Source organism: Neoarius graeffei, chromosome 13, assembly GCF_027579695.1.
Source record: "Neoarius graeffei isolate fNeoGra1 chromosome 13, fNeoGra1.pri, whole genome shotgun sequence".
In the NCBI taxonomy this organism is placed as follows: domain Eukaryota; kingdom Metazoa; phylum Chordata; class Actinopteri; order Siluriformes; family Ariidae; genus Neoarius; species Neoarius graeffei.
Genome location: NC_083581.1, coordinates 71727581 through 71752755, shown reverse-complemented (window position 1 = coordinate 71752755; position 25175 = coordinate 71727581).

The following is a 25175-nucleotide window of genomic DNA, read 5'->3' as shown; positions in this document are numbered from 1 at the left end:
TCAAACCAACACCCATGCCACAGTGAAAGAAAGTCACACTTCTTTGAAATCACAATTTTTCCCATTCTGATGTTTGAACATCGTGAACATTAACGGAAGCTCTTGATTTGTATCTGCGTGATTTGATACATCGTGCTGCTGTCAAGGGATCGGCTGATTAGAGAACCGCATCAAACAGAATAGCAGGTGGATGGGATGGGTGTTCCTAATAAAGTGGCCAGTGAGTGTATTTTCTGCCACAGGGCAGTCTTCAGGACTGAGGACTCTGGGCCTCATAGTGTCTTCATAACACAACAAGCTGCTTTAAAAAATATATATATACTCAGCAAAAATAAAAACTTGACACTCATTATTTTTCAAATAGTGTTTAGAAACTTTTCTTGAAAGAGTTCTTGTTGTGATTATGGTTAAATGCATTGTCAAGGGCATTACGTCACACATTCATTCTACTGGTCGGGCCTACGTAGCACGTGCGAGAGCACTGCACGCTAAAATCACGTTTCCACGTGACACAAGTGACGTGACCTATTGATACACGTGCAATTGATCTCACGGTAGCAGAGTAGAGTGTCATCTCAGAAAAACAAGGTTTTATGGTTAATTATTCGTTAATTTGCAATGCCACGACTGTCAAACATTCAGCGTGAACGTACCATTGGCATGCTGAATACGGGAACATCCGTCACTGACGTTGCGAGGGTTATGGGATGCAGTCGACAGACCATCCATAATCTCCAGACACGTCTCCATCAAACTGGCACCACAGCTGACCGTAAGGAACCCTCCACAGAACTTGCAGGAGCTTGGTGCCATGTTGGTACAAATATGGCGGCGCATTCCCCAAGCTGTGTTCAGACGCATCATCCAATCCATGAGGAGACGTTGTATCGCAGTTGTGAACGCCCATGGAGGACACACCCGATATTGACATGATTTCATTAAGTTGTGACTCACAGTTTTTGATCATGGACATTGTCGTCGCATTTCCGGTGGAACCGATTCCATGACAAACATGATCTGTATGCTATAGTATCTTTAATGACAAGATAATTGAATACAATCGTTATTTCAAACCTATTTTCCAAAATGTTCAAATTATTGACTTTGAAATGAGTGTAAAGTTTTTATTTTTGTTGAGTTTATATTATTTTATTATTAACTTCAAGAGGCTGGTGAGTGAATGACTGTTTATAGCTGTTATAACATTTAACAGTTATTCCATGAAATTGAGTCGTATGTGAGCTGATAGACGACGAGACACATAGCGCTGAGCTGGTTATAAGCCATGTATGACGAGATTGAGTGGAATAACTGTTTAATTCTTTCCGCATTCACTGGATTTTGAGAAACAGGGCATTTTTATTTTATGCAAATTCGATAAATAAAAACTATCTACAAAACGTCTGACAAAATCATTTCCGCTTAGAATGTAAACAAACCGGTGAAATGACAGGAGCAATTTGCAAAAAATGCAATAATAATAATAATAATAATAATAATAATAAAAATTATTGAAAAATTAAAAAAAGATATGTTTTTACTATGAAATACTTTCATTCCATATTTTGTTGTGCTTTTTTTTTATTTTTGAGGTTTTGTTTTCGAGTAGAGTTTTTATTTCATCCTTGGTTGGTTCGGCAACATGCTCTGCCATTTTGTTCTTCTTTGTTTTTTTTTGGCATTAGCAAACCAACTTAAAGATGCATTACTGCCACCGACTGGGCTGGAGTGTGGAACAGGCGTTATGGGGGGGATATATTCTTTTAGCTATTTCTGTTTCTTTTAAATACCTGATAACAACGTGACATATCTGACTTGATGCACTCTGCCATTTTGTTCTTCTTTGGGTTTTTTTGGCATTCGCAAACCAACTTAAAGATGCATTACTGCCACCAACTGGGCTGGAGTGTGGAACGGGAGTTATGGGGGGGGGATATATTCTTTTAGCTATTTCTGTTTCTTTTAAATACCTGATAACAACGTGACATATCTGACTTGATGCGCTCTGCCATTTTGTTTTTCTCTACTCATGGTATATGAGCTGATATCCTAGTCGTAGAGTAGCCAATCAGAGTGTGCGATTGCTCATATCCAGTGAATGTGGATAGAATATAAGGGATTAGAGCAAATAACAAGCCTTGATGTTCCACAAAAAAAAAAAAACGTAACTATACATAGATAAAAGTATTGTTTGTTAAAAAATGAAAAAAAAGTGTAATTGTAAATTTGTTCAATAATGTTGTGTTTGAGAGTAATACACTTTCCTGGTTAAATTATTCGCACACTATAGTAAAACCTCAAACACACGAATACAACATAAAAAAAAACAGCATGAAGTTTAAGTCAGTGAAACAAACACGATGGCGTCCAACTCAGTCTGATCCATCCATCTCTGTCCTCTCGTTTTTTCTCTTTTATTTTTGAAGATCAAGCAGTGAAGAAAAAAAAGTGAATAATTCCATGTCTTTTGATCTACACACAGAAGTATGGGTTCATTTCCATTTTTAATTTTTTTTCCTTCTTGCTTTCTGTAAGAGTGCCAGCACCAAGACTTACCTTGGTGTGCAAATATGCTGGAATAGGTTAAAAGCAAATCTCCCTGCTCTTTCAAAGCTGAAGTGCAGATGTTATGAAGTTAATTAAAAATTTAGCAATCCGTTTCTTCGGCACCAATTTGGGTTGCATCAAATGGGAGAAAACCGACAGAAACGAGTTCGAGAAGGGCACACACGTAACCTGTCTCCTTAGATGTGGGAATTGTTAAAGAAAATAAGAGACTTGGTGTTTTAAAACCTTCACTGAAATCGTGACTGATGCCTGAAGTGTGTGGGAATAATCCCAAGGGGTTTTGTTTTTATATTGTAAATTTTCCGTCTGTTTTTTTTTGTTGAACCCATCAAAAAGAAATGCAGTAAGTTCCATGAAATGGGACGTCTGCATCTTAGAATTTGCTTTAGCTTTAATCGTACAGTTTTGAGATTTTTACACTCCATTATTGAAAACCTGTTGGTTTTCTTTGAGCCACATCACATCTTATAATCAGCATGATGATGGACGGACAATACAGCAGCAGTGGGCATTTTCCACAACCCCCTAAAATCACTGTACACAACCCATGGCTTCATAAATAATCATCAGTGTTTACTGAGATTGCATCAGATGTTGACACTGACAATCCCCCCAATTTGCTGGCAAGGATGAAGAAGGTGCTGTATAGAAAGCGTGTCATGTCTCCAGGTGCCTGCTGACATGAGCAGGATTTGCTTCTGTGCACAGGTGTTGCAGAACTGTTGGCACCAGGGCTCCCATGCCTGCACACACAGCACAGTGTTAACCGCTAGCTGCTGGCGCGTCCCAGTGGACCTGTATTTCCAGTGAGGGATATTACAAGCGGCAGGCGCGTGCCTCTGATCTACATGCACGAGGCACACTCCAGGTCCTGGGTGAATAATGCTTGACTTGTTCAATTTGTTGAGAAGCCTCATTCAGGGCTTTGAAGCCATGCATCTTAGCATAAATCATAACCTGTCTCCTTCTTCACGAGTGCTTTGAAATGCAACATCTGCTCGTGAGTCACCGCTTTACAATTAGATAAGCAACATCAATAGATTGACCAAATTCTGTATAATGACAAGTGTGGGACATTTAGATGTTGTTTTTTAAAATAATAATAATAAGAAGTATAAAATATTCAGGGAAGTTAAATGCTCGGCTGGAATTCTTTATCAGGAACAGATGTAAATGAGGTTAGTAGTAGTGTAACCTACTTAAAGCGGATTAGGGCTGGAGGGCATCAGCTTGTGTTTACTCTTTCATCACGATGTATCTGCTTTGAGTTTGTTCATTTGTTTTGCTAAAGCAGAACCTGCTGTTCGGCTGCACAAAATACCCAACGATGGAGCTTTAGGTGTTGATCGACACAGTGTTCAGTAGCATTAACTTATACCACAACTCAACGAATCCGATTGGGCAGAAGCTGTTGATTAATTTTCTATAACTAGAAAATTATAGATAGAAAAAATATAATAGAAATAATGTATTAATAACTAGAAAAGCACTCGGAGAGCGCAGCCCTCCGCCAAGAATCCTTTAAAAAATTCCAGGATCCAGAAGGTGATCCGGATCACCGCCAAAATTTAATGGATTGTTACTTGTGCCCAGTCACACCTCTGGAAAAAAATTTCAGAGCAAACCGTTCATAACTTTTTCCGTAATGTTGCTAACAGACAAACCAACAAACAAACAAACAAACAAACAAACCAACGCTACCGGAAACATAACCTCCTTGGCGGAGGTAATAATCATTAATATCATTATTATTATTCTATCCACATTCACTGGATATGTGCAATCGTGCGCTCTGATTGGCTACTCTACTACTAGGATATCAGCTCATATACCGTGAGTAGAGAAAAACAAAATGGCAGAGCATGTTGCTGAACCAACCGAGGACGAAATAAAAACTCCATTGCAAAACAAAACCCCAGAAATGATTATCAAGTAAGTTGGTTTTGCCAACCACTGAAAAAAAAAACCTAAAGGAGAAGAAAAAAAAAATACAAAAAAGCAACAAAATATGGAATAAAAGTACTTGATGGTAAGAATGTATTTTTATTTTTCAAGAATTAGCATTATAGCATTTTTCACAAATTGCTACTGTCATTTCACTGGTTTGTTTACATTCTAAGCGGAAATAATTTTGTCAGATGTCATGTACAAAGTTTTTATTTATCGAATTTGCAAATAAATAAATAAATAAATAAACCCGATCTGTTTCTCAAAATCCAGTGAATGTGGATAGAATAAAACAGTTATTCCACTCAATCTTGTCATACATGGCTTATTGCTGGGTTTCAGTCACGTGACTTTTCTTAGCGGTTTTACCGGAAGTGAAATAGCTGGTGGTCTAAACGGCTGCTGTAGTGCAAACAACTATCGATAACTTATCAGAGTACGCTCGTAATCTAGAAGCCACTGCTCGCTTTAGATATATTCAGAAGATTGCTATGTGCAATGGAATCGACCCCTACAGTCTGGGAAAGAAGGATTTGTCATACGATCTCGAAAACTACCCTTCAGTCGAGTTCCCCGACATCTCGAACTATCTGGTGTTGCGGACGTCCTTCTACACCACAAAACAGATGAAAGCGTGGAAGAGTATGGAGGCTTACAACTTTTTTGTATGTGGCTGGGTAAAGGACCTCGCTATCAAATTGCTGCCGAATGAATCCTGGATTGTTTTTGCCCGTGTAAGTATGTTTTTTTTAAGCTTTTCATTTGCATCTTTACAACGAAGCGCTGTAAGTTGAAGTGTAAACAAACAACAGTTCACTTGATTCTCACTTGTGTTGGCTCTTATCTCTCAGCTAAATCATTCACAAAGATCATCAGAAACCCCTTTAAAGACCTGGATCTTAGTTAAACAAGACGGAGAAGTGATCACGACGCATTGTAACTGTACGGCTGGGGAAGAATTTTGTCGCGACCTTCATGCATATGGACTTTGTGAGGAGTAAATAAAGAAACTTTGGGGACTTTAACGCTTTGTGACTAAAAAAAGTACCGTAAAATAACGACACATAGCAAGAAAAGTACTTGGAAAACACTAAGGACGTAGCTGAGAGGGAGATACAAACCTTTCACCAAGCGATCACTGCAAACTCGAGCATGCTTCGACTCGGCTCCCTTCAATTTCAGTGAGAGGTTCAAAAGCCACCTTTCTCCACATCTTTTTGTGAAATCCTGTGTTCGTTCACCCTTTTTTATTAGTTCACGGGGAACCCTGAAGAAACTTTTATCAGCTTCACGGTTTGATCGATTCGAACAACCTAAAACAATGCAAGCGTGAGGCATTTTTCATGCGAGCAATGCACCTTCTCTGTACAAACGCTTTGTCAACTGAGCTTTGGTTGACCACCAGCTAAAGTTTTGAATAACTAATGAGGCGGATATGACGTCATGTGAAACCCAGCAATAGCTCATGTACGACTCAATTTCATAGAATAACTGTTAATTATAATTATATTAATTTTCCGCAATTACTGGTCGCCTGGCCCCTCCTCCTCTCTGCTCCTGCCCAGCCCACTCACTACTGCTGTCTGTCCTGGGTCTCCGTTGGTGGAATGACCTTTCCATTGAGGTCAGAACTGCCGACTCCCTGACCACCTTCAAGTGTGGACTGAAGACTCACCTCTTCAGGCTGCACCTCTCCCCACTGTGTCACTGCGTATCACTCTTGGCCAACCCAGGCTGTGTACTGTCTTGCCTGGAGTTAGCCGTTGGAGTTTTATTTCCCTCTATAGTTGTACTTTGTCAGCTCATTTGTATGGCTGAATCGTTTTGTTTTCTTGGCTCTTCACTGATTGTTGTTACTTCAACAGAACATTACACTTGGTGTTATTCTGTCACTTGTTCAGTTGGCACTAGAACTTTCTTGTCTAGAAGTTCAGCACTTCTTGTACTTCTTGTACGTCACTCTGGATAAGAGCGTCTGCTAAATGCCATGTAATGTAATATAAGAGCACCTCTGAGAGTAGTGCTGGCTGTAATTCAAATCAAAGGTTTATATTAATGCACTCATTATTATGTTATTGTTTCTGTAGTAGCAAAAATTTGGGTGTGTGACATCATCTGAGGCTAATAAACTTTTTTAAAAAACATGGCGTTGTTTAACAGAGAAAAATTATGAAGTTTTTTGTAAGGAAACATCTGTTTAATATTTATGGAAAGAGTCTCCACATAGGCGGCATGGTGGTGTAGTGGTTAGTGCTGTCGCCTCACAGCAAGAAGGTCCGGGTTCGAGCCCCGTGGCCGGCGAGGGCCTTTCTGTGTGGAGTTTATGTTCTCCCCGTGTCCGCGTGGGTTTCCTCCGGGTGCTCCGGTTTCCCCCACAGTCCAAAGACATGTAGGTTAGGTTAACTGGTGACTCTAAATTGACCGTAGGTGTGAATGTGAGTGTGAATGGTTGTCTGTGTCTATGTGTCAGCCCTGTGATGACCTGGCGACTTGTCCAGGGTGTACCCCGCCTTTCGCCCGTAGTCAGCTGGGATAGGCTCCAGCTTGCCTGCGACCCTGTAGAACAGGATAAAGCGGTTAGAGATAATGAGGTGAGATGAGTCTCCACATATCAACTCGCAATCAGTATGTTTTCCATCACAGGATACTCGTCGGTGGCTGTCCATCGCTAGCGATTATGACTGCTTCATTAGGATGCAAAAAAAAAAACCCTCCATCCTATTCTCCTCTCCTAATGTAGCACCTTCCAAAGGAATGCTTGTGTCACACTGTCTCATATCTTGCCATGTAAGCGGCGTGTGGGTCAAACGCCAAGAAATGAGACGTATTTTGTCCAAACTTAAAGTCCTGTGACGTACATGGCATATGTGTGGCATTACTGTGGCGTATCTGGGGTTTGTATGGGGTTCAAGGAACATTTCAGTGGCATGGCGTTTTGTTCTTACATGTGACGTTGCTGCTGCATACCTGTGGCATATCTGCAGCGTTCATAGGTGGGTATAAAAGGGGGCCCCATGCTGCATTCGTTGTCATTTGTCACAGTCAAGAAAGCATCATGCCAGCAAAGAAGTCAGGACCCAAGAAGGGCAAGGGAAGCTGGAAGACATCAGCCGCATCCACCCAGTCAGCCCCATGGCCACCTTCATCAGACACATGCCAACTAAAGCATTCGCACGGCGTAATAGGAGTTCGAGCAATGTTCCCGCTGCGTCACTACTGCATAGCGTTCATTTTTATGGCATACGCATGACGTATGTGTGACCTATCAAAGCTACTATGTATGTGCTACAGATTTTTAAGTGCGGACTTAAAAATACACCGCACCCTGGCATACAAAGAGATTGTGTTACGCATCCGAGAGTATTAGCTACGTAAGCTGGCGATGCCGTGACGTTCCTTTCTTATGGCCGTGTATCCTGATACGCTGGACATACACAAGGCTGAAACGCCAATGTGTGACACAAGCATTAGGTAAGACAAGCAATGTAGTGCCCCCATTGTGTTGTCTCTCTGGACCTCCAGACCTGATGCCAAGTGGTGCATAAAAGTGCCACAGACCTGACAGGTATGGAAGTTGCCCCACAGTGACAACTGACTTGCTGAGTGATGCCATTCATTGGCCATTTGATTGGCTCTTCCACATGCCATCTGGTGGTGCGCCATTGACCCTGTTGGGTTCATCTGCCACACTGCACCAAAAAGCGCCCTGCTGCCAGCGCCTTATGGGTGATGTACTATTTAAACCATAGCTGGAACCCAGGCAGGTGCTACCACTCCAGGTCAGAGCGAACCTGGGAGCAATAGTGATTAAGGGGTAACTCCACTTTCCCCAATACTCAAGTCCTCCTGGACCTGAGACTCACCACCAGTTGCAGTTTAAAGTCATACCCAGGACTAATCACAGGATAGAGGACTTTTCTCAATAATATGATAAGCAGCATTTTCTTGGCTTATTAATTTAAAGATAAAGGGGGTAACGGAAGTTGGTGAGGGAACAACAGTTTATTACTGCTATAAAATAATTGATAACAGGAACTCATTTGTTTTGTGAATGTTCCATAATATTAAATGTAACAAATAGTTAGAAATATTATGTGTTGTTCTTTAATTAATAAATTAAAATTATAATCATTAGCACTTTTGCTGTGCCATAAGAGAGATAAAATACTTTAGGACAAGCTGTTATAGGAAAATAATCATTTTCATTGTGGAAACAGTGACTCTGCTTAGCTCTGGGCCGCATCACTACCCAGTCATTGATTATTTTCCTATAACAGTACAACCTGTTGCGTTTATCACTGAGTCAATGAAAGTTATGCCCTAGTGGACTAAATGGGAAAAAGTACAGTGAAGATTTATTCTGCAGATACTGAATTAGTTCATGAATATCAAAGATTATTTCAGTTTATTATTATCCAGTCTATTATTTCTTCATAATTAATTTCATCCAAGGTCCATAGTAGCTACTCCTGGACGAATGCACAGAGTACTGTATTGGAGGTTATTCCATTAATAACAATCTGTGATTGAATGTAAAAGTAGGCCTGGTCTTCACATTAACCTCCTTCTCTCAATTAAAGCAAAGATCAAACAAAATAAAGTCAATTCATCATCCCCCTCCATCATAATGCACATCCTCCTCCATCTGTAGCATTAAGAATTCTTTTTACACATCGAGCAATGAGTAAGGAAAGAAAAAAAAATCAGATTTAAGATTCATATTTTCCAAAGACAGTTATTTGATGAGTAAGCGTCAATTAACGGTATGAAGGTACGGTTTATGCCAGGAGGATTAGATGAAAGCACGTCCCTGTCACATGGTGCCACTGGCTCAGTGCTCCACAGCATGGCTGTCTATAGACTGACATTCCTGCGTACGATCCAGGTGCTGACAGAGGAGCCTGAACAGATGCTAATGGAGCACAAACACGGTTAAAGCTGTGAGCAGGTCGTCATTGCTTCATCATTATTGCACTGGCAGAAACAGGCCTCTCCTGGCCTCAAGGGTGAACTTCAAGAGAAGTGTGTTTGTGACAGAGGTTTGCAAAGATAAGATGAGCGCTTCACCACATAATACAGTAAGATTTTGTGTTTGTAACACTGAGTACAAATCCTTGAAACACACTTGAACATTTTAGTTACGCTTCATTCTTCACTGTAGAGTACAACTTCATTGTAACCATTAGGTGACAATGGGCATATCTAACAATCTCTCTCTCTCTCTCCCTCTCTCTGTTGAGTTACATATGTCACTTCTGCAATATCAGTGATGCTGGCCTCTCCTGTCCTCCAGACTTGCCTGATCCATCCTGATACCCTAGTTTTGGCTGGAATTCTCATCACTTCATTCATGCAAGGTGCAAGGATGGCTCAATATGTACAGCCCCGATCCATCCTGATGCCCTACTTTTGGCTGGAGGTCTCATCACTTCATTCCTGCAAAAATGGCTCTATATGAACAGTCCCTGATCCATCCTGATGCCCTACTTCTGATTGGATTTCTTATTATTCATTCCTGAAAAGATGGCTCCATATGTACAGCCCCTGATCCATCCTGATGCCCTACTTCTGGCTGGAGTTCTCATCACTTCATTCCTGCAAGGATGGCTTCATATGTACAGCCCCTGATCCATCCTGATGCCCTACTTCTGGCTGGACTTCTCAGCACTTCCCTCCTGTGAGGATGGCTCCATATGTACAGCCCCGATCCATCCTGATGCCCTACTTCTGGCTGTAGTTCTCATTACTTCATTCCTGCAAGGATGGCTCCATATGTACAGCCCCTGATCTATCCTGATGCCCTACTTCTGGCTGGAGTTCTTATCATTTCATTCCTGCAAGGATGGCTTCATATGTACAGCCCCTGATCCATCCTGATGCCCTATTTCTGGCTGGACTTCTCAGCAGTTCCGTCCTGTGAGGATGGCTCCATATGTACAGCCCCAGATCCATCCTGATGCCCTACTTCTGGCTGGAGTTCTCATTACTTCATTCCTGCAAGGATGGCTCCATATGTACAGCCCCTGATCTATCCTGATGCCCTACTTCTGGCTGGAGTTCTTATCATTTCATTCCTGCAAGGATGGCTTCATATGTACAGCCCCTGATCCATCCTGATGCCCTATTTCTGGCTGGACTTCTCAGCAGTTCCGTCCTGTGAGGATGGCTCCATATGTACAGCCCCTGATCCATCCTGATGCCCTACTTTTACCTGGAATTCTCATCACTTCTCTCCTGTGGAGGATGGCCCCATATGGACAACCTAAAGATACACTTTGAAGATGGCTTTGGACAATTAATACAGTTTTGCTATGATGGCTGAGGACTATAATTGCTCTGATATCTTGAGGACTGCAGTTATCATGAACAGTTTTGCACTCAAGTCTCCATCAGTAAACAGTTGATAACTTGAACAAAATAGAGTTCATATTAAAACTACAATGAATTTCCTGGTTATACACTTGCACTTTTGACTATGTAGGACACAGTTATGGAAGCAAGTTATTTATTATCACCTAAATGAAGCTGAGTTCCCTTTTGTGTTTGGTTCCTCTCAAGGTTTCTTCCTCATGTCGTCTCAGGGAGCTTTTCCTTGCCACCTTTGCCTCAGGCTTGCTCATTAGAGATAAATTTATTAATTCATATGTTTGAAATTGATATTTTTCTGTCAAGCTGCTTTGCAACAATGTCTATTTTTAAACATGCTATGCAAATAAATTTACTTGAATTCAGTTAGCAAGTTTAGACTAAAAAAAAGACTTTTGAAAATTATCATTCAAGCATTCTGAGAATGTTTGAAGTAAAGTTTCTAAAATGTTCCTACAAACTTTTCCACTATTTTAGTGTTACAAATGTTCACACCTCACATTAGAAAGCAATGCACACACTATACTGAAGTTTCAGGCCCCATGTCATATGGTTATGACCTTTATTCAGTTGTTTTATTAGTTTGAAGTTATATTTAATGCTGTAGAATGTCTGTGAAACAAGTTTGTGTTAGGGTTTTACTGGGATTCGAACCTGGTTCGTTGGTGTGATAATCCAGCAAACCCCCACTAGGCCACCAGGGGGATGACTCAAATGCAGAGGCGTGAGGCGGAAGTAGAAAAAGAATCAAAAGGTTTATTTAAACTATATACACTATATACAGGGCAAAACAAAAGACAAAAAAAAACCAAAGAGTATAATCCAAAAGAAAAGCAAAGTGCAAAAATTCAAAAGCTAAGAAGATCAAAAAACACAGTACAAAGGAAACTGGAGATAAACATAACAGCACAAAGACTCCGTGACAAGAGGACTGAACTCAGGGGTATAAATAGACAAACTAATTAAGGACACAGGTGAAGATAATTAGGCAATTAACACAAACACAAAACACAGGAACAGTGGCGGCCTCTAGAGGCCAAAATAAACACGACATGAAAAGGAAATAACAGTGGCCTCTAGAGGCCAAAACAGTCCTAGTCCTAACAGTTTGTTCCTGTTATCTCATTATCTCTAGCCGCTTTATCCTGTTCTACAGGGTTGCAGGCAAGCTGGAGCCTATCCCAGCTGACTAGGGGCGAAAGGCAGGGTACACCCTGGACAAGTCGCCAGGTCATCACAGGGCTGACATGTAGACACAGGCAACCATTCACGCTCACATTCACACCTACGGTCAATTTAGAGTCACCAGTTAACCTAACCTGCATGTCTTTGGACTGTGGGGGAAACCGGAGCACCCGGAGGAAACCCACGCGGACACAGGGAGAACATGCAAACTCCGCACAGAAAGGCCCTCACCGGCCACGGGGCTCGAACCCGGACCTTCTTGCTGTAAGGCAACAGCACTAACCACTACACCACCGTGCCGCCCCACTTACATTATAGCAGCAATAAATAGACATCAAGTCACCAGCCTTTTTTTCCCCTCTCTCTTGAAGTTAATAATACAAAAATTCCATCCATCCAGGTCCCTCCCAAGAATTTCCCAGGTGAGAAAACTTCCAGCATTACCTCTGACTCATTGACACTGGGGAGGACTCCTTCCAAAAATGATAAATAAAGTTTCCTGACAGAAAATTAGCCTGGGCCCGCCCATCCTAAGCATCACACAACACGAGGGCCTGTTGTGAGCTTAGTCTGGCCAGGCAAGCTATCTACAGCTCTTCCAAGCTCCCGAAAAATCGGGAACCAATCAACTTTGAGCATCTCCAACAGCCCTGGGTAGAGACGTGTTCAAGGCACTGATGTAGTAGAACTGCGACCGGAAGCCATAGATTGTTTACAGAATCTATGCCGGAAGCGCTTCTTTCACGCTTCCGCATCTATTACGCATAGATGCTGTATTGAAAGCATTCAACGGGAAGTTCTCATTGAAAACAGAGCAAAGAGCAGCCCTGGAGGTATTTATTGAAAGGAAGGACGTTTTCACCTTGCTCCCGACCGGCTTCGGTGAGAGTTTAATCTACCAGTTAGCCCCGTCGCGTCACATACGTCAGAGGAAAGAGTGATGTGATTGGTTTAAGCTTCGTCACAGCCTTTTCTGGCTTCGACCAGTAGCAAACTGAGGCATTTCAGGGAGGCGGGTCAACCACGGGCTCTGGGAAATGGTTGGGCTTAATATCTTGGCCAGACCAATAGCTCGGAGAGCTTTGAAGTCGCGTTAGCCAGGCTAACAGAAAATGCCATTATACCAAACATCGATAGTCAGTTGTTAGTATAGAAACAATAATAATGTATTAGAATTAGCACATTAGTATAAAAGCTCTGATGTAAACTGTTTTACAGTAGTGCTTGAAAGTTTGTGAACCCTTTAGAATTTTCTATATTTCTGCATAAATATGACCTAAAACATCAGATTTTCACACAAGTCCTAAAAGTAGATAAAGAGAACCCAGTTAAACAAATGAGACAAAAATATTATATTTGGTCATTTATTTATTGAGGAAAATGATCCAATATTACATCTCTGTGAGGGGCAAAAGTATGTGAACCTCTAGGATTAGCAGTTAATTTGAAGGTGAAATTAGAGTCAGGTGTTTTCAATCAATGGGATGACAGTAAGGTGTGAGTGGGCACCCTGTTTTATTTAAAGAACAGGGATCTATCAAAGTCTGATCTTCACAACACATTTGTGGAAGTGTATCATGGCACGAACAAAGGAGATTTCTGAGGACTTCAGAAAAAGCGTTCCTGATGCTCATCAGGCTGGAAAAGGTTACAAAACCATCTCTAAAGAGTTTGGACTCCACCAATCCACAGTCAGACAGATTGTGTACAAATGAAGGAAATTCAAGACCATTGTTACCCTCCCCAGGAGTGGTCGACCAACAAAGATCACTCCAAGAGCAAGGCGTGTAATAGTCAGCGAGGTCACAAAGGACCCCAGGGTAACTTCTAAGCAACTGAAGGCCTCTCTCACATTGGCTAATGTTAATGTTCATGAGTCCACCATCAAGAGAACACTGAACAACAATGGTGTGCATGGCAGGGTTGCAAGGAGAAAGCCACTGCTCTCCAAAAAGAACATTGCTGCTCGTCTGCAGTTTGCTAAAGATCACGTGGACAAGCCAGAAGGCTACTGGAAAAAATGTTCTGTGGACAGATGAGACCCAAATAGAACTTTTTGTTTTAAATGAGAAGCGTTATGTTTGGAGAAAGGAAAACACTGCATTCCAGCATAAGAACCTTATTCCATCTGTGAAACATGGTGGTGGTAGTATCATGGTTTGGGCCTGTTTTGCTGCATCTGGGCCAGGACGGCTTGCTATCATTGATGGAACAATGAATTCTGAATTATACCAGCGAATTCTAAAGGAAAATGTCAGGACATCTGTCCATGAACTGAATCTCAAGAGAAGGTGGGTCATGCAGCAAGACAACAACCCTAAGCACACAAGTCGTTCTATCGAAGAATGGTTAAAGAAGAATAAAGTTAATGTTTTGGAATGGTCAAGTCAAAGTCCTGACCTTAATCCAATCAAAATGTTGTGGAAGGACCTGAAGCGAGCAGTTCATGTGAGGAAACCCACCAACATCCCAGAGTTGAAGCTGTTCTGTACGGAGGAATGGGCTAAAATTCTTCCAAGCCGGTGTGCAGGACTGATCAACAGTTACCGGAAACATTTAGTTGAAGTTATTGCTGCACAAGGGGGTCACACCAGATACTGAAAGCAAAGGTTCACATACTTTTGCCCCTCACAGATATGTAATATTGGATCATTTTCCTCAATAAATAAATGACCAAGTATAATATTTTTGTCTCATTTGTTTAACTGGGTTCTCTTTATCTACTTTTAGGACTTGTGTGAAAATCTGATGATGTTTTAGGTCATATTTATGTAGAAATCTAGACAATACTAAAGGGTTCGCAAACTTTCAAGCACCACTGTATATAAGCTTATTTTAAACCCTTTATATTTAATTAGATTTTGGTTAAAAACGAATGCCACGTGACCTTATCGACTGGATTTAGCAACTACTAATGCCTTCAGCAATGACAGTATGATTGCCTTTAACAACTACTAATGCCTATATCGTGGACGCGCATTGCAAAGACCCTCTTCATCCTGTTGCTCTTTAGACTCCTTCTTATGAGCGAGGTTGGGAAAACCACATACAGAGACAACATTCTTTGCTGAAGAGAGTCTCTCAACTCGCTCTTTAGCTCTAAAGGGCAACGTTATCGGGAAACCCACTCCTGGCCACTCTGACCTCTCTTATCAACAAGGCGTTTGTTTTGTTTCCACCCACAGAACTGATGCTCAGTCAACTCACTGTTTTTTTGTTTCTCGTACCATTCTGTCTGTGTAAACTCTAGAGACTGTTGTTTGTGTGTGAAAACCCCAGGAGATCAGATCAGCAGTTTCTGAAATACTCAAACCAGTCCATCTGGCTCAAACCGACACCCATACCACAGTGAAAGAAAGTCACACTTCACTGTGAGATCACAATTTTTCCCGTTCTGATGTTTGAACATTAACTGAAGCTCTTGATTTGTATCTGCATGATTTGATGCATCGTGCTGAGGTCAAGGGATCGGCTGATTAGAGAACCGCATCAAATAAATCAGGAGGTGGATGGGATGGGTGTTCCTAATAAAGTGGCCGGTGAGTGTAGATACAAGATGCATTGTGAGTCGTATATCTTTTAGTTTGTAGGCGATCAGAACATAACCCATCTTGATGTGGCACGTGCTTCAAGTCAAAGTGAGGCTTTCTGAAGAAACTGCCTCGGGTCCACGTGCACTACAAATCCCATATTTACCTGAGGCTTGTAAAATGTCAGTGTTCAGTGCTTGGACTAAATTTGTTTTGCTTGTTCATGAATATGTTCCTGTGTGTTAGGCGGTGCTTCGTGATTAATAATCACATCTCAGGTCTGGCTTTTTGATTATTCATATTGTGTTGCTTTATCCTGACAGTTATTATATATAGGGAATTAGATGTTTTAAGGGACTAAGCTAACATGCTCCATAAATAAACAATTTTGTTCCCCTCAGTAAATTAGTAACCATGAATTTTGAATGGCATAAAAGCGCATTACACATCACACAAGACAATCTATGATAAGACGATACAGTGGTGCCGTGGTTAGCACTGTCACCTCACAGCAAGAAGGCTCCAGGTTCGAACCTCATGACCGACGGGGGGCTTTCTGTGTGGAATTCTCATGCATGTTCTCCGCGTGTCTGCGTGGGTTTCCTCCGGGTGCTCCGGTTTCCCCCACAGTCCAAAAACATGCAGGTTAGGTAAAATACCCAGCCACTGGGGTTGTACAAGCCAGTGCATACTTAGTACCAGTCCCAGTGCCAGATAGCTTGGGGAGGGTTGCGTCAGGAAAGGCATCCGGTGTAAAACCTACGCCAAATCAAACATGTGGATAATGATGATCCTGTGTGGTAACCCCTAACGGGAGCAGCTGAAAGAAGAAGATAAAAGTGCATTAGATACCAGATAAACATTAACATTTTACACATTAGGGTATTGATAACCAAGGAGGATATTATGCACTGTTACTGGGCATATCAGGCGAAAATTCAAATTGAGGCCAAATTGCTTGAAACTGGTCTCACTGAATGCAGAACATCATATTTTTTACAGAATCAAAATATGTTTATCCGTTTTTAAGATATTACAAATCAAAGATTGAAAAAAACGCTTCATTTTTAGAAAACTGCCGTAATATTCTGTCTGAGGATCACATGGTCCAAAATGGGACTCATTAACCAATGAGATCAAATGGTTTTTCTTAATAACTTTTCTATTTTTCAAGATATTTACATGGAAATTCGCAAGCACATAGATGGGTGTATACTGAATACAAAGTTTGAAAAATTAGCAAAAACTAATTATATAAATTAGTACTTAATTGTATTAATTATGCTAATTAGGTAAAAATGTTAAATCGGTACACTCAATAAAAAAGTAATAAAAGATTTTTTCTAATACCCTCTTTGTGCTCTGTAGGCCTTAGAATTTCTCAAAAGTAGGGCCTACTAGTGTTTATATGAAACAGTATAAATTATTATTTCAATTAATATTCACAGCTTTCAAGGCGAACCTCGAAAAAACGGTGGTGAGTCACATCCAATAAACAACTCACATTAACTGAATTGAAATTGACACTCGCGTTTCTGAGTTCATTTTTTTAAAATATCATTCCGACCACTAAGATCTCAATATTTTTCATCAAAACAACTCCAGTTATATTCTAAAATAGATATTTATTTACATGAATCAGTTTGATTTGAAAAAAAATAAGTAGGTAAAGCTACTAAAACTCACGTCAAAGTCTCCCGTGAATCATAACATCAAAACTAGCAGACGGAAAATGTTGCTGAATCCTTCATCAGAAACAGTGAGAGCTGTTTTAGAGAACATCCCTATAAAAGTTATCTGATTGATATTCACAAGTTATCCAGTCGGAAACTGATCAGAAGAGAGAGAGAGAGAGAGACATAGAGAGAGAGAGCCTGATCACTTTCCCATGACTCAAAAAGAAAAGCACCGGCAGTTTCCCAACGTCCTGCGAGCAGAGTTTTTACTCTGTTGTACCGACTTCAACCTGCCGTTACTCCCAAAGTACTGAACAGATCTTAACCAGATACATTTCTTTGGAAAGCAGAGATTATACATTTTTTAATGATATTATTCACAATAGAAAATATTCAAGAGTTAAGCAATGACAGATTTGGAAACTTAGATGAGCGTCTGCATGGACACTTTTCACAGCACGACAAGCGAGCGTCTGATACACCGACTGTTACAGATTACACCAGAACATCTTATAAATACACATACGCATCATCTTCAGGTACATCTCAAAATTTTACCATTAAACATTACTGTCATTTCTATATCATATTTGTGCTTTTTTTTTCTCTCCGTGCTTCCATGGAAGGCGGTCGCATTCTCTGCTCTCCCTTTCCCTCATTTTTTTTCCCTGGTTGTGCTTCTTTGTCTTGTCTCGTCTGCTGTACTTTTTGAAGATACTCTCCCTGCATTACTTTTTAAACTAAAAAAAAAAAGCATGGAATTGATAAACTGGTCTCCTAACGAAATTGACAGTTTTCTTGACGAAAAGCCTGGGTTTGGGGGAACCCGTCTGTCCTGCCAGAACGTTTGCAGCTGGTTACACGATGGACGCGTGGGAGTGGTGGCGAGTCGTGTGCCTGGCGATTCTTTCTGTGGAGGACATTGAAGATATCTACCTATTCGGAACCATGATTACAGGACTTTTGCTGATTGGATTAGGCATTGCCCTGGTATATCGAGGAAATCAGACAATGGTGACAGCTGTTCAAAGCCCCACAAAGCTGCCCGATATGATTGGAGTGGTGGGCAAAGCTGTTGGCACTCAGACTGTGGACATTCAGAACTTGAACCACAATATGGTTGTTATCTCAGAGAAGCTTTCAGCTTTGCAAGGAATACGTTTTTCGGAGACCAAGTTGAACAGATTGGACAGAATGGACAGATATGGATGAGCGGTGTGGACGTGCAAAGATTGCGTCTGGAAAGACCAAACAATTTATATCTTATCTACATTCGGCTCCCTGAGACAGCACCGGCCTTGGTTAAGGCCGTTGCTGAGGCAACATTTCCCCCTGAAGGTTACTGCTGGGAGACGCTCTCGCATTCCTTCTCCAACTTTCCGCAGTCACCATTTTCATCCCCAGTGTGATAAGCGGGTGCGTGACCAGCGCCTTCATGGCTGCAGGAGCGGACGGCTGCTTGCTTGCGCTGGATTACCTCTAACTCCCCCCTTACCCCCCACCCCTGATTGCCCCCTCCTTTCCCCCATTCCCCCCCTCAAGTCCCGTGTTTAAAGTGTACTTGTGTTATTGTGTGCTTATGTGCAAAGGTTTTTTAAATGTTCCCACACTGTACTCCTGACAGGAGCATAGTGGGGGGGGGGGGGGGTTCTTTTTTTCCTTATCTCTCCTCATGTTGTGTTTCCTTTTCTTTTATCCCTGTCTTCCTGTCCTGTTCCCCCTCTGTAGGGACAGGTTGATGGTCAATTTCGCTGGCAACAGTGATAATAAAGGGTTCATTCATTGTGTTGTAACATCCTAACCTAACAGAATAACATGGATTGAAATGAATCTGAACTGTAATGGTTGATGTATACTCTCACTCTCTCTCACTACCACTCGACACAAGCATGGCAATCCCTGAAAGTCTACTCAGGCATCTGCCCAGGAAGTTGTGCCAATTTTAGGGCTTGAACAGCTTTCCGTCTATTGGGTTCAAAGGTCTTAACTCCATTATAGACCATCCTCCTCCAGAGCACCAACGCTTCTCGTTCCTGTGGATCACTGACTGAAGAGAAGCTGTTTAGGAAGTTGTTTTGTGTCCATTTTAAAAACATGTCCATACCACCTCAGCGTATTTTGCTGAAGCAGAGCCTTGATACTTGTTAGGGAGGCTCTATCAAGAATTGCATCATTGGTAACACCATCATTCCATTGGACATTCATGATGGACCGTAGATGTCTTTGGTGAAATTTCTCAAGTTGTTTTACTTGATATTGGTATGTAGTCAATGTTTCTGACCCATACAGCAGCGTTGGTATTATAGTGACTTGATAGACTTTTATTTTGGTTTCCGACTCAAGTTTGTGATTGTCAAAAACACACTTACGTAGCTTGCCAAAAGCTGTTGATGCAGCACTGGTCCTGTTATTAATTAATCCTCCACCCTGTTACACCTTAAAGACCCCTAATGTTCTGTTACAAATGTCCAGATACACTTGACAAAATATAATAATAATAATAATAATAATAATAATAATCAGCTAAATTTATATAGTGCCTTTCTCATACCCAAGGTCGCTTTACAATTATAAGGGGGGAAAAAGAGTCCACCAAAAGAAGGTCAGGATGCCATTCCAATGGTGTAGCAGCTACAGTCCCACCAAAAGGCAAACAAAAATAAGTCCCATACCACCTGCACAGCTGCTGCGCCGCCGCCAGGCAACATCGCTCAAATCACTGCGCCATGGATCCACAAAGCGAGCACAGAAGCACCACCACACAGAGCGCTGGTACATACCAAACTACCTGCACAGCCGCCACAACGCCACCGAGCAACATCACTCGGAACACCGCACCAAGCACAAAAGCACCGCCATGCAGAGCGCTGGATAACCCTGATGTTAAAAGAGCAATGTGCTCACTGCAGTCCATAGCGAGGAGCACAGGCATCACCTATGGCGTACCAAGACCTGGAGGAAACCGGCGCCCAAAACTGAGTCCGGAGCGACACCATGATATATATATTTCTTAATATATTCTCAATAAAATTGCTCATTAATGGTATGAGCTGTTGTTAGTATATTCCCAATAATTATTAGAAAACATTTATGATGTATTTAAAGTGACAAATTAAAGGAAACGTAATGCTACACTCACAACCCGCTGTAAGTGTTTTGGACACGCACGGGTCGCAGGGTTTGGTAGCTCACAGCAGTGCCGCAGGGTCGCAGTGAACCCCGGGGGAAAGTTTGGGGGAGGAGTACGGGTAAAGTACTTGTCAAGTACAGGTTGCATTCGGCAGAGGATAAGAGAGAGGAAGTGATTGGGAAAAGATGGGACAGAGGCCACCACCTCTGCCACCTCGCATTCTGATATCGGTGTTCCTGTATTAGCAAAGCCAATATTGCTTTCTGCTGCTCCTCAGCTTCTATCATCTGCCTATAAAGGTCCAACTCCCTCAGTCGTTGCGGTGGTATGGCGACAGCCATCTTCTTCCCTTCTACAATGCAACACGCTACATAATCGGTTCCTTGGTTCCTCCCCCAATATATATACCCAGAGTCTTGCCCCTCGTGTCGCGTGCGGGTCACATGCGCTGCGTACATGCCACACATAGGGGTAGAAAGTGAGATGTACTTCTGTCTTGGGGGCCACAGAAATAACAAGTGTGGAATACTTGTGTAGTACTTCTGAGGCAGGTCACTCATACAATGACTGTGCGTCACTCGTGCATCTTACTGTCATCGCAAAAAGCCCCTACTAGCCGTGCTGCTGACTTGGTTCAGGCATACAAAAGGGGTACGGGTCCCATACATAGTGTATGCATTCTTGAGTTTTCACAAGACCTGTAGAATTTGCAGGTGCAGGACCAAAAGTCTCCACGGCCAGTCTGCGACCTTCTATGGCGCTGAACACACGCAAGTGTCGCGCAAGTTTCAAGCATGGTTTTGCCAAATTTTTTACTGTAGACTGCCTGTAGTAGCACGTATGGCAGGTTGTGAGTGTGGTTTTAGATATATCTCATCTCATCTCATCTCATCTCATTATCTCTAGCCATTTTATCCTGTTCTACAGGGTCGCAGGCAAGCTGGAGCCTATCCCAGCTAACTACGGGCGAAAGGCGGGGTACATCCTGGACAAGTCGCCAGGTGTCACAGGACTGTTTTAGCTTATCATACTGAAATAAGCATAGTCGTTAACTTGTAACCAGAAGACCATATATCGGTATTCTGTCACCTAGGCTTTATACAAATCACAGTCTTCAACAGAGAGGATGTTTTTAAATTTTTTTTTGTACGATTACTATCGTGGTTACACACAAGTGAACAATATTTATAGAGTTGTTTTAGTTAGTCATTACCGAGGCTTTTTTGACAACACTACCGGTAAATCAAAGCAAAACACCCAACATACAACAAACATCAAGCTGCTTAGCTGCATCAGCAATTATTACGTTTATGCCCAAAGGAACTCAAAATAATGCATTTGCTTAATAAAAAGTTAGGGAAGCCATAAAAAAGTGTTTTCTTACCCTTTGAACTTCTCTTTCGCGGACTACTGACCGTGTTGTCTCGTTTGTCTTGTCTGCTTTTTGGCCAAAGATTGTGGGAATCGCATCTGGATTCAGTGCTGGCTTGTATGGTATTCCTAATGCCCGGTGCATCTGAGTTGTTTGAGTGAAACAATTTTCTTCAAAATGTTCTGAGCACACGAGCTGCGAATGTGCTGTTTTTGCACCCGAAGGACCAGTCAGCCCGTCAGAGGTCTGTCCCTGTGCGGCAAATGGCATTTATCCTTTGCCTTCTTACATTTTTGTCCTTTGGGAATTGATGCAGGTGAGTTTTTTCGCTTCTGCCATTGTTGCATCCTCCCACACAACACCTGGATCCAACCATTACCTCAAATACTTTAAAAAAATACGAACACAAACGGGGCGGCACGGTGGTGTAGTGGTTAGCGCTGTCACCTCACAGCAAGAAGGTCCGGGTTCGAGCCCCGTGGCCGGCGAGGGCCTTTCTGTGTGGAGTTTGCATGTTCTCCCTGTGTCCGCGTGGGTTTCCTCCGGGTGCTCTGGTTTCCCCCACAGTCCAAAGACATGCAGGTTAGGTTAACTGGTGACTCTAAATTGGCCGTAGGTGTGAGTGTGAATGGTTGTCTGTGTCTATGTGTCAGCCCTGTGATGACCTGGCGACTTGTCCAGGGTGTACCCCACCTTTCGCCCGTAGTCAGCTGGGATAGGCTCCAGCTTGCCTGCGACCCTGTAGAACAGGATAAAGCAGCTAGAGATAATGAGATGAGATGAGACGACCACAAATGATCTTCACTGTTCTCACTTCTCTCAATTATGGCGGTGTGTACTGTGAGTGACGTCACCTGTCGGGAGCTCATGAACATTTCTGATCATCAACTAAGCAGCAATAACATGTAAAATATGCAAAAGTAATTAGCTAATTAAAGTCGTTCACTATCGAAAATGGGCTCTTATGTGGCTGAAAACCACTATTTGTTTGTTTAAAATAAGAAAAACAGGTAGGGTGATTGTCATCTTAGTTGGCCTTTGACAGTCTGATGTGTGCAATTCTTCCTTTCGGTGTCGTGGCAAATGGTCCAAATGCTTCGAAGTTCACGGAGTACGGTCTAATCGTATGGTTTTAGAAGATCTCAAAATATTTAGTTTACTGTTCCCAAATCTCCTGAACTATTGTATTCCTAAAAATTATACACAATGTTTATGCAAAATCTTAAAGACACTTAACACACAAAAAAAATGAGCTGCACTTATTCTTTTAATTGAGCCAAGTTCAGATAACAGCACTTTAGGTAAAATTTTCTCTTTTTTTATGAGCAATTTTTACTGGGCTGAAGAATATTTTTTTTAGTGTTTTGGTGTACAGGGAATTAACTAATCGATTTTAGAATTTGACAGTGCTGTGGTATAAAGCCCCCAAAAATCCATTTTAATTCCAGCTTGCGATGCGACAAAACAGGACAAAAACCAAGGGGGATGAATACTTTTACAGTATTCTACAGTACTTCTACAGTAATTGGCTTTTTTGTGTAAAAATCACAGATTTGTTTTTAGCATATTGACTGAACAACTGAAAGATTTATTATCTCATCTCATTATCTCTAGCCACTTTATCCTGTTCTACAGGGTCGCAGGCAAGCTGGAGCCTATCCCAGCTGACTACGGGCGAAAGGCGGGGTACACCCTGGACAAGTCACCAGGTCATCACAGGGCTGACACATAGACACAGACAACCATTCACACCTACGGTCAATTTAGAGTCACCAGTTAACCTAACCTGCATGTCTTTGGACTGTGGGGGAAACCCGAGCACCCGGAGGAAACCCACGGGGACACCATGCAAACTCTGCACAGAAAGGCCCTCATCAGTCACGGGGCTCGAACCTGGGCCTTCTTGCTGTGAGGTGACAGCGCTAACCACTACACCACCGTGCCGCCCTTACCCGTTCTATTTCTTGATAAACTTCAGAACTAATCAGAACCAGAAATGAAATAAGAGAAACCTCATTATAACTTCGTAGTATTGGAAGATAATCAACAGATAAAAAGATAAACAAAATTCACCTCGTGCTTCGCCAAGACTCCTGATTTGATATCAAGTAAGTGGTGTTTATTTTAAGAAAATGTACCTTTTGATTATCACAGCTTTTGTTTGGTCCTTCTGAAAAGTCAAATAAAAAGTTTTGTAAGGTTTTTTTTTAGCTTTTTGGTAGATATTTAGAGTCTTTAAACTACATTTTTGAAAGAAAATTTTCTCATTAGTATTAGTGACCTTGAAAGAACAGAGACCACATTTGTGAGATTGAATCAGTTGTTATATCACTAAATTAAGTGCTACTGGGTGAGGTTTGTTTTGCCTGGCAACACTTGTTTTGTTTTGAGTTGAGTTTTTATTTTGTCCTCGGTTGGTTCAGCAACACACTCCACCATTTTGTTTTTCTCTACTCATGGTATATGAGCTGATAGCCTAGTAGTAGAGTAGCCAATCAGAGTGTGCGATTGCTCATATCCGGTGAAACTTAGGTGCTCCTACATCTTGTGACGCATGAGGCAGTCATGCTTGTCCAGCACTTTTCAGTCCACAGCCAGTGTTCTTGCATCTTTCCATCCTCTACCAACTAGTTGCAAGTCTCTGTCAATTGTTTGGTGCCAGTTCATTTTTGGACGTCCCCTCTGACGTTGTCCCTGGGGATTCCATCATAGATCTTTGTTGGCAAGTCTTGCTGGTGGGAGTCTAACAACATGTCTGTAAACGTTCCCTACATGTGGGTGGAGCACAGAGGACGGCAGGACAGAGATCGGGGTAAATAACGGCTTTATTGCCAACTTTTCAGTCTAACAATACTTTTAACACACACGGAGACACACACGCACTAGCGTCTCATTCAGGGATCAGCTCTCCTCTGCTCTCAGCTCTCCCTCTTAAATCGGGCGCGGTCACTGGGGAGACACACAAACAGGTTAATTGCTCTCAGGTGTAGTGATTCTGCCACTTACCTTCCCTGACTCCGCCCTCCTGTCACAGACCGGCGCTTGACCATGCCCCCGCTGCCACATACCCCCACCGCCTGACTCAGGCCGGGCAGCCGTCCGGCCTGCAGCCGACTCCCCCCCCCTTGACGGGAGAGGAAGTCCGCCACAACCATCTGCGCCCCCGGCCTGTGGACCACCTTGAAATTAAAGGGTTGGAGTGCCAGATACCAACGGGTGATCTGCGCGTTGGCATCTTTCATGCGGTGGAGCCACTGGAGGGGCGCGGGGTCCGAACAGAGGGTGAAAGGGCGCCCCAGCAGGTAATAACGGAGGGCGAGGACCGCCCACTTGATCGCCAGACACTCCTTTTCAATGGTGCTGTAGCGCCCCTCACGCACTGACAGCTTCCTACTGATGTA